General features: G+C 44.0%; 1 protein-coding gene and 2 long non-coding RNA genes across 3 annotated transcripts in view; 2 read left to right on the top strand and 1 right to left on the bottom strand.

Moving 5' to 3' along the window:
• Positions 1-12,695, bottom strand: part of LOC306850988 (schwannomin-interacting protein 1-like) — a 250,253-nt gene that overhangs the window by 110,123 nt on the left and 127,435 nt on the right. The window lies entirely within an intron of this gene.
• On the top strand, positions 617-1,259 carry LOC306850990. The gene is made up of 3 exons (XR_013782461.1): positions 617-756; positions 866-948; positions 1,159-1,259. It is a non-coding gene; the product is annotated as an uncharacterized lncRNA (long non-coding RNA).
• LOC306850991 lies at positions 7,578-8,220 on the top strand. The gene is made up of 3 exons (XR_013782462.1): positions 7,578-7,717; positions 7,827-7,909; positions 8,120-8,220. It is a non-coding gene; the product is annotated as an uncharacterized lncRNA (long non-coding RNA).

The raw sequence follows: 12,695 nt of genomic DNA, 5'->3' as shown, positions 1-12,695 counted from the left end.
TCATAGTGTGTGTTCAAACTCAGAGGTCTGGTGCTGAGGGCCGTTTAAAGGCCAATGTTCTGCTCCACTGCATACAGTAATTACTGACAGCAGAAAGGCCATGTGTATGTGTGTGTGTGTGTTTTAGTGCTAGTATAGAGGTCAATGAAGCTTATGACAAGTCTACACTCTCAGTCAATTCATTACACAGACTGTCGTTAGACATGGTGACGTATCTGTGCAGAATGAACAGCCATTGACTTCAGTAAATGCTGTGAACTCTATAGCATAACTTGTTTTTGTTAAAAAAGGCAAAATTTAGATAATGAGCGTGTACATCATAAATCATAAATCTTCCAAACCGTGTTTTTGTCTAATCATTATGGTAAGCCTATAACAAGTGTTTATATGTGTGACCGGGGCAAAATTCACCTTATACTTGGTTAAGTTTCACAGTAATTCATCTTTGTTGCTTTAACTAAGTTATGTGCGCTGTCCCCTTTAAGAGTTCGTGCATGCGCTAGAGTGAAGTGCACGTCAGATTGGAAGAGAGCAAAGTTAGATGCAGGAGTTACACAGAGGAAGATATAGTTGATAAAACTGTTAAAGAGAGGAAATTTCCAGCTTTATTTCAACTTGTGAGTGTGTGGTGACTACAGTTGTGTGGTTTTATTTAGTGGATGGTTTAGTTTGCCGATCATACAAGCATTCTGTTCCTGCACGTGAGAGATCGCCCGTGGGGGAGGGGAATTCAGATCACGTTGACGGAGATTGAGCGTGAGTTAACCTAAGATATGTTGTAAGATTTGTTAAAATGTTAAATAACTCTGCTTATTTCATATATCAACTGAACATGCAGTAACTCTTGTCCTTTATACTGTGTTAGAGGGGAGAGAAACGATACGTAAGATCACACAAGTGCCAATTACCACGTGAGCTTTTTCTGTGTGCTTCAGAGGCTTAATAAGAGTGAGTTTTGTTCATTTTATTCTAAAGTGTTTCTGTATATTGCATGAAAAGGATTGTACCCTGTGTAAAGTGTGTACTGTTATCTTTAGTTTATTTACCGATTAATATGCTCAAAACAAGATAAACGTGAACTGTGTATAAAGTAGGTGCTGCATTCATGTGGTGAAATGTGCTGATTGCTCATATTCTGTGTTCTATTTGTTTTATTAGGCACAAACAGGCCACTGCCGTTGTTTTGTACACCCTTTATAAGTGTTGTAACCTGGTTTGCACTGGTTTAAGTTGAATGGGGCTTGTGAATTGGAGTTTTTTTATTTGAGATTGCATGAAGAACACTTTTTCATATTATTGCTTACTATTTTACTTCTTGTACCCATTGTAGAAAAGTGGGTGTTTGTCTTTGTTTTCGTTTCTGTTTTGTACAATTTTTCTCATCTAATTGGATTAGAATCTCCAAATCTTGTCCCCCCACAAAACATTAATGCTGAGTCCCTTTTTCAGGCTCAGTCAAGAATAAAAGAATCCTTTTGCTAGATGTCTTGGCTTTGTCTTTTCCCTTAACATATAATAAGGACGTCAAGCCGGCCACATCTAATTTTGGTGTCAGAAGTGGGATTCTGTTTTGTTCGGGGCTGATTTCTTTTTGTTACAATAGTGCAAAAGTAGAAGGGTGCAAACAACGGTAGTGGCGAAAGGCGACCGAGTGCTGGAAGGACCTGCAGTGCCATCCCGACAGAAGCGGCGGCAGGACAAAGGGTCAGCGCAATAGGACTGCAGTTTGTGAGGACTTCGAGGAGGACAGTGCTGGTTTAACTGACTGTTTGAGAACTGAGACCTTTGGTGATTGCAGCTCAAAGTCATGGATGCTGAGGACATGGACGGTGCAGCCGCAGGGGAGGAGGACGTTCAAGTTGCAGGTGCTGCAGCTCAGGAAATAGACATTGAGGGAAGTAACCCCGTCTCACAGCTTCAGTCCCAGATCTTGGAGTTGGGACGTAGACATGATGAAGTAATGTCAGCTGTGGCTAACATGACTGGTGCCCATACTAGATCCTATGTGTATATCCCCAGAGAGAGACAAATTGTACCCTTTAGTGGGGACCCAGGTAAAGACTGCCAAAATGTTGATGAGTTCATTGAGGAACTTGGGAGGGTTATAAGAGTGAGGGGGTTGAATGCTGAAGATCAGGTAGATTTTATTATCTCCCACTTAAAGGGTTCAGCACTAGATGAAGTCAGGCTGTGTATGGGGAGGGAGGATAAGTCAGCTGAAGACCTGTTCTCATATTTGAGGGCAGCTTTCAGGGAAAAGCGTAGCACCTCCCAGATGTTGCACACATTTTATGCACGAAAACAATTGGACGGTGAGGATTTTCGTGATTTTTCACATGCATTGTCATTGATGTTAAATGCTACACTGCAACAAGCACCACATTGTGTTCCAGATGCGCAGTTGGCATTGAGAGACCAGTTTATAGAAGGGGTGAGGGATTCAGCCCTCCGAAGGGAACTGCGCAAGGTGGTTAGAGAGCGACCCCATGCTACATTATTTGAAGTTCGGGAGGAGGCCCTGTTGTGGTGTTCAGAAGAGAGACCCCGTCCAGCTAACGTGGGCCGAAACCGAAACATAGTGAGTGTCGAGGAAAGTGTAGGGCACGCAAGGATGACCGCCACCGTACCAAACGACTTGACTGTAGCCCTACAAGATGTAATTAAGGTAATTACACAACAAGGGAAGGCAATCGGGGAACTTACCAATGCTGTCCGTGATCTCACAATTCAGAGGTCTGACCCAACTTGTGAAAAACATAGTAAGCCCAAGTTTAAGCCAAAGTATACCCGAGATGGTCAACCCATTTGTTTGAGATGTGAGGGCGTTGGGCACATAGCCAGGCAATGCACTGGGCAGCGCTTTCAAGAAAACCCTGTGCCAGCTACGCCTGAGTCTCCGGTTCCGGGAAACTTTGCGCCTCCATTGCGAAGAGCCGAGCAATGAGAGGTGGCACCGATGGCTCAAAGACTGGCACACTGACAAAAGAGCGGTTTCTGGAACGTGCAGTGGGCAAGTGCCCAGAAGTGGAAATTCACGCTGGGGGCGTAGCAATTCGGTGCCTGTTAGACACTGGCAGTAACGTGAGTACTTTGACAGAGAGCTTCTTCAAAGAACATCTTCATGGGGAAGACAAAGACCTGCATTGTACGAGCAAGTGGTTAAAAATTACTGCTGCCAACGGTTTGCCTCTTCCCTACCTTGGGTATGTTGAACTTGATATCCAGGTAATGGGCTTGACTATACCTGGGTGTGGGTTCTTGGTGATACGTGACCAGAATGATGGGGAGACTGACTCAGCACCCCCAGGCATACTTGGCATGAACATAGCACAGCGTTGTAAACAATTAATTCTAGCTGAGTTTGACCATGCTTTGGAGGGGACGTTGGATGCTGACTGGAGAGCCGTCCTTAACAGAGTCCAAGAGGCTGCCCCAGTAGGAGCGGACTCTATGGTCCGGGTAGCAGGCACACGCAAGTTGTACATACCTGCAGCCTCCGTGGCTACAATTCAGGCCAGAACACACAAAGAAGTAGCTGGAAACAGAGACTTAAGCTTGTTTGAGCCAGGTAAGGCATCATTGCCGGGTGGCTTGGTCCTGGTTCCTACCTTGGTTTTACCTGGTAGGCGGGTATTCCCAGTGCAGGTAGTAAACTTGTCTTCAGAAGGTGTGTGGCTGCCACCGAAGGTGAAACTAGGTGTTCTTGCCCAGGGTCATCATGTTGAGAGTAGCTCCTGCGAAGTTAGATTCCATCAAATCTCTGCAGATCATGAAGAGGTTAGGGTTAACCAGAGGTCAATGACAGGGGTTAGCGGTGACCTGCCATGTCCCTTGGAGAAAGTACAGATCGGCGGTACCCCTGCACAACAGGCAGAGCTGAAGGAGCTTCTGAGGCAATACCTGGATGTGTTTGCTATTACTGATGAAGACCTTGGTTATACTGAACTAGTAAAGCATGAGATTCCCCTGAACGATGACCTTCCTGTGTCACAGTCTTACCGACGTATACCCCCAAACCAATTCCAGGAAGTGAAGGACCATATCTCTGGACTGCTCAAAAAGCGTGTCATCCATGAAAGCTCTAGTTCGTATGCATCTCCAGTGGTGTTAGTCCGGAAGAATGATGGGAGTCTTCGGCTATGCGTGGACTACCGGAAGCTGAACTGTAAAACTAGGCGTGATGCATTCCCGTTGCCACGAATAGATGAGAGTCTGGATGCTTTGAGTAAAGCCAAGATGTTCTCGTCTATTGACCTCGCGAGTGGCTATCACCAGGTAGCAGTTCACGAGAAGGACCGTCACAAAACAGCTTTCATTACACCATTTGGCCTGTATGAGTACCAGCGGATGCCGTTTGGCCTATGTAACGCACCAGCGACATTCCAACGTCTCATGCAGGCCATAATGAGTGACCTGGTCTTTCAAACGGTACTCATCTATTTGGACGATTTGCTGGTGTACTCAAGTACGTTTGAGGGACACTTAGTGAGGCTTGAGACCGTGTTACAGAGGTTGAGGGAGGCCGGACTTAAGGTTAAGGTGGAAAAGTGCCACTTCCTGCAGTCTGAGGTAAAATTCTTAGGGCACGTGGTATCTGCTCAAGGGGTGTCTACAGACCCAGATAAAGTGAGTGCAGTAAGACAGTGGCCAGTCCCTAACACTCTGAAGGAGCTGCGGTCCTTTTTAGGATTCTGCAGCTATTATCGAAGATTCATTGAGGGCTTCTCCAAGGTGGCTGGTCCGCTTCATGATGTCGTAAACACTTGTGTTCACCAGGGGAGTGTTGCGCAAGCCAACAAGTTGTTTAAGGTCTCCTGGACAACGGAGTGCCAGCAAGCCTTTGAGCACCTCAAGGAGAAGCTCACCTGTGCTCCGACACTTGGCTATGCTGACTTCACCCTACCGTTTGTGCTGGAGACTGACGCCAGTAACCTGGGATTGGGCGCTGTGTTGTACCAGCAACAAGGGGGAAGTAAGACTGTGATAGCCTATGCAAGCCGGCGGTTGAGGGGCGCAGAGCGAAATGACAGGAACTACAGTAGTATGAAGCTGGAGCTCCTGGCACTCAAATGGGCTGCGGTGGAGAAGTTCAGGAGTTACCTGCTAGGATCCAAGTTTACTGTCCTAACGGATAACAATCCCCTCTGCCACCTCAATACGGCTAAACTGGGCGCCATCGAACAGAGGTGGGCTGCACAGCTTGCAATATTCGATTTCGAAGTGCTGTACCGCCCTGGGCGGTGTAACACCGCAGCTGACGCACTCTCTAGAAGACCAGGACTGGAGGGGATGGAGGTGGTAACTGAGGATTCGGAGTATGATGGCTGTGTGGCTATTTGCAGCGGGCTTCGTACAGGGACTGCAGTGGGAGTTGACCTGGCAGGGCTAGTGGCGAGTCCTAGAGAGGGAGAAATTGGACAGTTACAGGCAGCCATAGAGAATGAAGAGACAGGAGAGGAACACCTGGAGAATACCCCAACATTACCTGGATACACAAAGGATGAGCTTCGTCAGTTTCAGGAGGCAGATCCGACCATCAGTGTGTTCAAGAGGTTCTGGAACAAGAAGAGGAAACCCACAAATTGTGAGAGAAAGTACTTGTCTAGACCAGTGCGGTTGTTGTTTAAGCAGTGGGGCAGGATTCAAGAGAAAGAAGGGCTGATGTACAGAACCATTGATGATGTGTTCAATGGGGAATGCCTACAGTTGCTGCTCCCAGCATGTCTAGTCGAAATGGTGTTGCAAAGTGTCCATGACCAGATGGGGCATCAGGGCGTAGAGAGGACGCTGGGCCTGCTCAAGCAGCGTTGTTATTGGGTTGGGATGTATGACGCTGTGGATAAGTGGGTGAAGAAGTGTCAGCGCTGCGTGCTAGCCAAAATGCCACAGCCCAAGATTCAGGCACCTTGGACCCCATTCTTGGCTTCTCATCCACTAGAAGTGGTCGCTATGGATTTCACCACACTGGAGCCAGCGTCGGATGGGCAGGAGAACGTCCTGGTCGTGACCGATGTATTCACTAAGTTCAGCCAGGCGTTCCCTACTCGCAATCAGAAGGCAGACACTACTGCTAAGATCCTTCTGAAGGAATGGTTCCTCAAGTACGGTGTGCCTCAGCGTCTTCATTCAGACCAGGGGAGGAACTTTGAGAGTGCCGTTATTTCAGAGCTCTGTAAACTGTATGGGGTAAGAAAGTCCCGCACTACGCCACATCATCCCCAGGGAAATGCACAGTGCGAGAGATTTAACAGAACTCTGCATGACCTCTTGCGTTCCTTGCCACCTGAAAAGAAACGGAAATGGCCAGAGTACTTACCTGAGCTGGTGTACGCCTATAATGTGACACCTCATTCCTCCACCGGTTACTCCCCTTACTATATGCTGTTTGGGATGCAGCCACATTTACCAGTCGATGCATTGTTGGGCCAGGAGCCAGTGCCTGAGAAGGAGCCCGCCTGGTTGTCTGTCCATAAGGAGCGGCTTCGGGATGCTCATGCCCAGGCACGTGAGTACGCTGAAAGGAAGGCAGCAGACCGAGTTGCCAAGCGTGAGAGTAGGGTATATTGTCCAGAGGTGGCAGTTGGTCAGCAGGTGTACTTACGTTATCGTCCTCCAGGACGGAACAAGATACAGGATGCCTGGGCACCCACAGCCTATAAGGTGGTGGAGGTGCATGGTACGACCTACACTGTGGAGCCAGTAGGAGACGGTCCTGCAAAAAGAGTACATAGATCAGACATTAGGCCCTGTCCGAGACCAGTCCCAATGCCACGGAGAAAAGTGAGACCTGTAGAAGAAGCACCTACCTCAGTATTGGTGGATGAGATGCCTTCTTTAGATGCGGAATGTGTGCTTGTGGAAGAAACCAGATGGCCTGAGGAGGACCCAGAGGATCCAGTGCTTGAGGAGTCACAACAGCCAGATGAGGAACCAGACAGTTGTGCTGAGGGGGGATTTGAAGAAGCACAGGAAAGATATGATGATGCACAAGTGAATAATGAGGCGAGTGTTGTTGGAGAGCCCTCTCTGCCTGATACGGAGAGAACTGATTCACTTTCAGACGTGGTGTTGACCAGACCAGTCCCTGTTCCCCGAAAGCCTAGGGCAGAGAGTATTCATGTGGATGCGCCCCTTCCTACACCACGCAGAACTCAGCGTTCAACTGCTGGTGCTCACAGTAACCCAAACAGACTGCCTAAATCCGCTTGTAATGCTGTGTCTTTCAGTCCCGATGTCCTTTCCCAAGTGTTAGCGGGCATGGTCTTGTATACGTCCAGTAAGCTACAAGGAGTAGTGAATGATTAAAGGGTGTTTGCAGTCATCGAGGACGTTGACTGTAGGCAGGGGAGAGTGTGACCGGGGCAAAATTCACCTTATACTTGGTTAAGTTTCACAGTAATTCATCTTTGTTGCTTTAACTAAGTTATGTGCGCTGTCCCCTTTAAGAGTTCGTGCATGCGCTAGAGTGAAGTGCACGTCAGATTGGAAGAGAGCAAAGTTAGATGCAGGAGTTACACAGAGGAAGATATAGTTGATAAAACTGTTAAAGAGAGGAAATTTCCAGCTTTATTTCAACTTGTGAGTGTGTGGTGACTACAGTTGTGTGGTTTTATTTAGTGGATGGTTTAGTTTGCCGATCATACAAGCATTCTGTTCCTGCACGTGAGAGATCGCCCGTGGGGGAGGGGAATTCAGATCACGTTGACGGAGATTGAGCGTGAGTTAACCTAAGATATGTTGTAAGATTTGTTAAAATGTTAAATAACTCTGCTTATTTCATATATCAACTGAACATGCAGTAACTCTTGTCCTTTATACTGTGTTAGAGGGGAGAGAAACGATACGTAAGATCACACAAGTGCCAATTACCACGTGAGCTTTTTCTGTGTGCTTCAGAGGCTTAATAAGAGTGAGTTTTGTTCATTTTATTCTAAAGTGTTTCTGTATATTGCATGAAAAGGATTGTACCCTGTGTAAAGTGTGTACTGTTATCTTTAGTTTATTTACCGATTAATATGCTCAAAACAAGATAAACGTGAACTGTGTATAAAGTAGGTGCTGCATTCATGTGGTGAAATGTGCTGATTGCTCATATTCTGTGTTCTATTTGTTTTATTAGGCACAAACAGGCCACTGCCGTTGTTTTGTACACCCTTTATAAGTGTTGTAACCTGGTTTGCACTGGTTTAAGTTGAATGGGGCTTGTGAATTGGAGTTTTTTTATTTGAGATTGCATGAAGAACACTTTTTCATATTATTGCTTACTATTTTACTTCTTGTACCCATTGTAGAAAAGTGGGTGTTTGTCTTTGTTTTCGTTTCTGTTTTGTACAATTTTTCTCATCTAATTGGATTAGAATCTCCAAATCTTGTCCCCCCACAAAACATTAATGCTGAGTCCCTTTTTCAGGCTCAGTCAAGAATAAAAGAATCCTTTTGCTAGATGTCTTGGCTTTGTCTTTTCCCTTAACATATAATAAGGACGTCAAGCCGGCCACATATGTTAAACTGTTACAGTCAGGCTGGGATGAGGTGAGGAGATGATCTAAACAAAGCAGTTTATTCACAAATAACAAAGACGCAACAAGAATTAGAAATTCAAAATGCACAACAGCTATACAAGCGAATGAAAAGACAATGACTGACAACAGACTACTGAAAGTGTTCTATTATATCAGGCAAAAAACTCGAAAAATAGTCACACACTATAGGCCAGGGTTCCTCAATTAGTTTTCGCCGAGGGCCGAATTCTGCCAAAAATACCAAGCCAAGGGCCACTGACCTATATATATATATATATATTATTATTCTTATTATTACAATTATTATATTATTGTTGCTTTTGTTAAAATAGTCAGAAGATGGTCACAATATAAATATTCAGATTTTTTCCCCCAGTCTGTTTTATTCAAACAATTATGATTTTTTTTTTGCATTTAGATACAGAAGAACTTTGCCTGTGAATATTACAAAACAAATGAACAAACAAAAAATCTGGATCTCCATGTCTGCCATGCAAATGAACTGTTCCTGCTCATCTCCAGACTGGATCTCTTCTGGCCACTTTCCCTAATTACAGATTCAGTTATTAGATCTGTCAGCATTTATATTTTTACACACCGCGGGCCGCCTATTGAGGAACCCTGTTCTAGGTTGTTTCATAGGATTGCCCTTTGCTCTTCTGACTGAAAATGAATTGTGGTCTTGCAGAAAACATTTAGTTTCCCTGAGCCTTACTTCAACGCCCCTCTCACTGCATCTGCTATCAGTCTTCTCCATAGAAAGAACATTCAATTCACTCATAACAGCCTCTTTACATGAGACAAGCTGAAAACGTGAGATGGATCATAATAAGGGTGTACAGAGCAAATAATTCACCCGAATAGAGATTAATCCAAAAATAACTCCAGTTACTTCTGTTTTGGAGCCTCTTTGTCCCAGTATTCAAATGACATAATTCGACAAATGTCCTTTTTTTCCCAGGCAACATACTGTAGACATTAGCACAGTGGTCTGCTATTGTGTGTGTGTGCAAAATATCTATACTTTCAACACAGTCACAGATTACAAGCAGATGAGGAGCTGAGGATCTATTCACAGACTGTTTACTGAACAGAACAAGAAGATAATCTGAGCCGACACACAAAAAAAAGACAAAAGGCAAAACTTAACAGCGTAAGTCAAGGCCATTACTTAATATCTAGTCAAGGCCATTACTGACCATGAGAAACTAAAACGAAGAGCTACATGAATGGACAAAACAAGCAACAGGTGAAAGGAATAAAAAAACATAGAAAGACATCAATACAGGAAACCAGCTACAACAGTAACAAAACACATATTAAGAGTACTTGCAAAAGTCCTTGAACAAAAACACAGAAGACATGACATGCCTCAGCTAAAAAAAGTGAGCTCAGTTACTTTTGCTATTCTGTGCAAGGATTTCAGGAAAGAACAAAGACATTTGACATAACCATTGACAGCTTTTCCCAGTTATTATGAAACTTCTTGCATTACAATGGCCATTCCTACAATACCAAATAGAAGGATAGTTTTCAGGATTTGTGAAGCCAGCATAAAAACTGAAAAATAATCCCAAACCAGTGACAAAAACAAACATTTTCATTAAGGGACAATATTATTTCCCCTTAAACTGTTTTCCAGGGACATTTTTAACCTTTATAAAGGCAATTTTTCTAACCTCATTAAATGTATCTCATCTTTAGTGTAAATATATTTATTCAATAAATGCAATTAGAACTGCAATACACTATAGGGCTGTTATCAATCAAATTAAATCAATATCAACAAAATCCATCTTTGCACTGCAGAAGTGGTACAGAAGCTGCATCTGAAGTGGCTTGTATGTAGATGCATTTGCACTGATTTTAATGCAGCTCAGAGATGCCATAAATGCATTAACACTGCAGTTATAATTGCATAATTAATGTTACAAGATTAATGCAATAAATATAAAATATACAGAATATAGAACTATATTTACATTTAAATTTAGGCATTTAGCAGACACTTTTATCCAAAACTATGGATAAAAAACTAAAATAGCAGCATTTTGTGCTATGTACAGGGTGCGAACTACGGGGGAGCTAGGGGGAGCTCGGCTCCCCCTAATAAGACATTGGCTCCCCTGAAAACGTGATTTGTGAAATTTTGGGGGGTCTCAAAAAATATTGACAATGTGTTATTTTGACGTGCAATTTCAGTTTTGTGTAATGTGATCATCTTGGAGTGTTATGTGTAAAATTGCAAAAATATAATTCATTCATGCATGACGGCGATTTAAACCTAATTCACTTCAATAAAGATAACTATGCTATTCTTGTCATGAGCATCAAGGTGTGGGGGCGCTGCGATGCAAATTCATTCCACTCCCCCAAAGTTCACGGTATAGTTCTAACACTGGCTATGTATACTACTTGTTGCAAATAGTGGCAATTATCTGCACCTCAGTATTGTAGTAAAAAAAACAGTATGAAATAATAACGTACTGAGTGTAAATTATAATTTTAATTCAAATTATTAAATGGATGCCGCCTTATTGGTACAATAAAGCCCTCCCTACTCCTACGCTAACCCTACCGATACTTTATTTTCAACTTTTGGATTATTTCCTTATTTTTTATTGAAAATAAATGCCTTTCCGATGCGATATGACATTTGAAAAGGGAGAAAAAAAACGTTTTGCAAAAGGCGGGATCGAACCCGGGTCGATCGCGTCAAAAAGCACGTTGACACACGATCTACCACCTGCACTACTGGAGCTGATGCTTCAGTTGACTCTACTGTCCTTCTTCTGGTTCTTCCTGTACACCTTGATTGACAGATGTCTCGTCCAGTCAGCGATGAGTAATCTATTCCCAAACCAATGGCGCTGTCTCAAACTATACCTACCTCTTCCGGTTTGTCTGATTTGTTTTTTACTTGTTATAATGTTTTCGGAATTGTTGTTGTGTTTTCGGAATTGTTATTTTGTTTTTTAGATGTGCATTTGCATTTGCGTTTGTAATCTGTTATTTTACTTACAAATGAGGAGAATAGAAGCAATGAAAACCTACAAAAGAGTAATAATATGCAAGTACTGTGATAAGTCTTGGCTAACCTAACACAGTACACGTAGCAAGCTTTTTTGGTCACACTTTATAGTAGGTGGCCTTAACTACTATGTACTTACATAAAAAAATAAGTACACTGTACTTATTGTGGTCATATTTTATTTGGAGTGCTATTGAGGTGGGATACAGGTAAGGTTATGGACAGGTTTGGTGGTATGGGTAGGTTTAAGTGTGGGTTAAGGTGTAAGGGATGGGCCAACAGTGTAATTATAAATGTAATTACAGAATACTAACAGTAAGTAACTTTGTAACTACATGTCAACTAGCAGTCATTAGAGTATTAGTAGACTGTCTGCTTAATATCATTAACACTTTATTTTGATGGGTCCACAACATACAACTGTCAGTCTGTCTCATGTTTCCCCGCCTCTCGTGTCCATATTTGGCCTTCCTGTTCCTGTCCTCGTTCCCTCTTCATTAGTTGATTAGTCCCTAGTCCTGTTTAATTGCATCGCACCTGTTTCTGTTCTTCCTTGTTGATTTCCCAGTGTTCTTAAGCCCTGTGTCTCCTTGTCTCCCATGTCCTGAATTGTTCATCCATTCCCCAAGCTCTACGTTCCATATGTTTGGATATTTCAATAAATCTCCATGTTGGATATCTCCGTGTCTCCTCGCTCCTTGCACCCAGTGAAACGTGACAGTAATACAGGACCCACAACAGTAAGCGGCATCCAACCTTTTATGTTTTTGTTTTTTGAAAAAAGTGTTTTTTTTTTGTTCCGGTTTTGCTCCGCGGCATGGACGCCGCCTCCCGCTTCACCGCCCTGATCTGCGAGGGTTATCCCTTTTTCGACTATGCGGAGAAGTTCTGCAAGATAGTAGATGATGCAGCGCTGAACAAACTGTTCTGGCAAACTACCACCGTCCCGTGGACCTCCCAGACACTACCGGCCTGAGTTGGAGAGAGGGAGTCTACCGGTGTCTGGGAAGCGTCCGGTCCCAAGCCAGCTCGCCGTCGTCCGCGGCTCTCCCGAGCCCTCCGCCGTTTGCACTTCCAGAGCGCCCCCGCGAATCTGCGCTTCCAGAGCGCCCCCGCGAATCCGTGCTTCCAGAGCGCCCCCG

This window comes from Barbus barbus (genome assembly GCF_936440315.1).
Source record: "Barbus barbus genome assembly, chromosome: 31".
NCBI lineage: Eukaryota > Metazoa > Chordata > Actinopteri > Cypriniformes > Cyprinidae > Barbus > Barbus barbus.
This window is presented reverse-complemented; position numbering and strand designations above follow the sequence as displayed.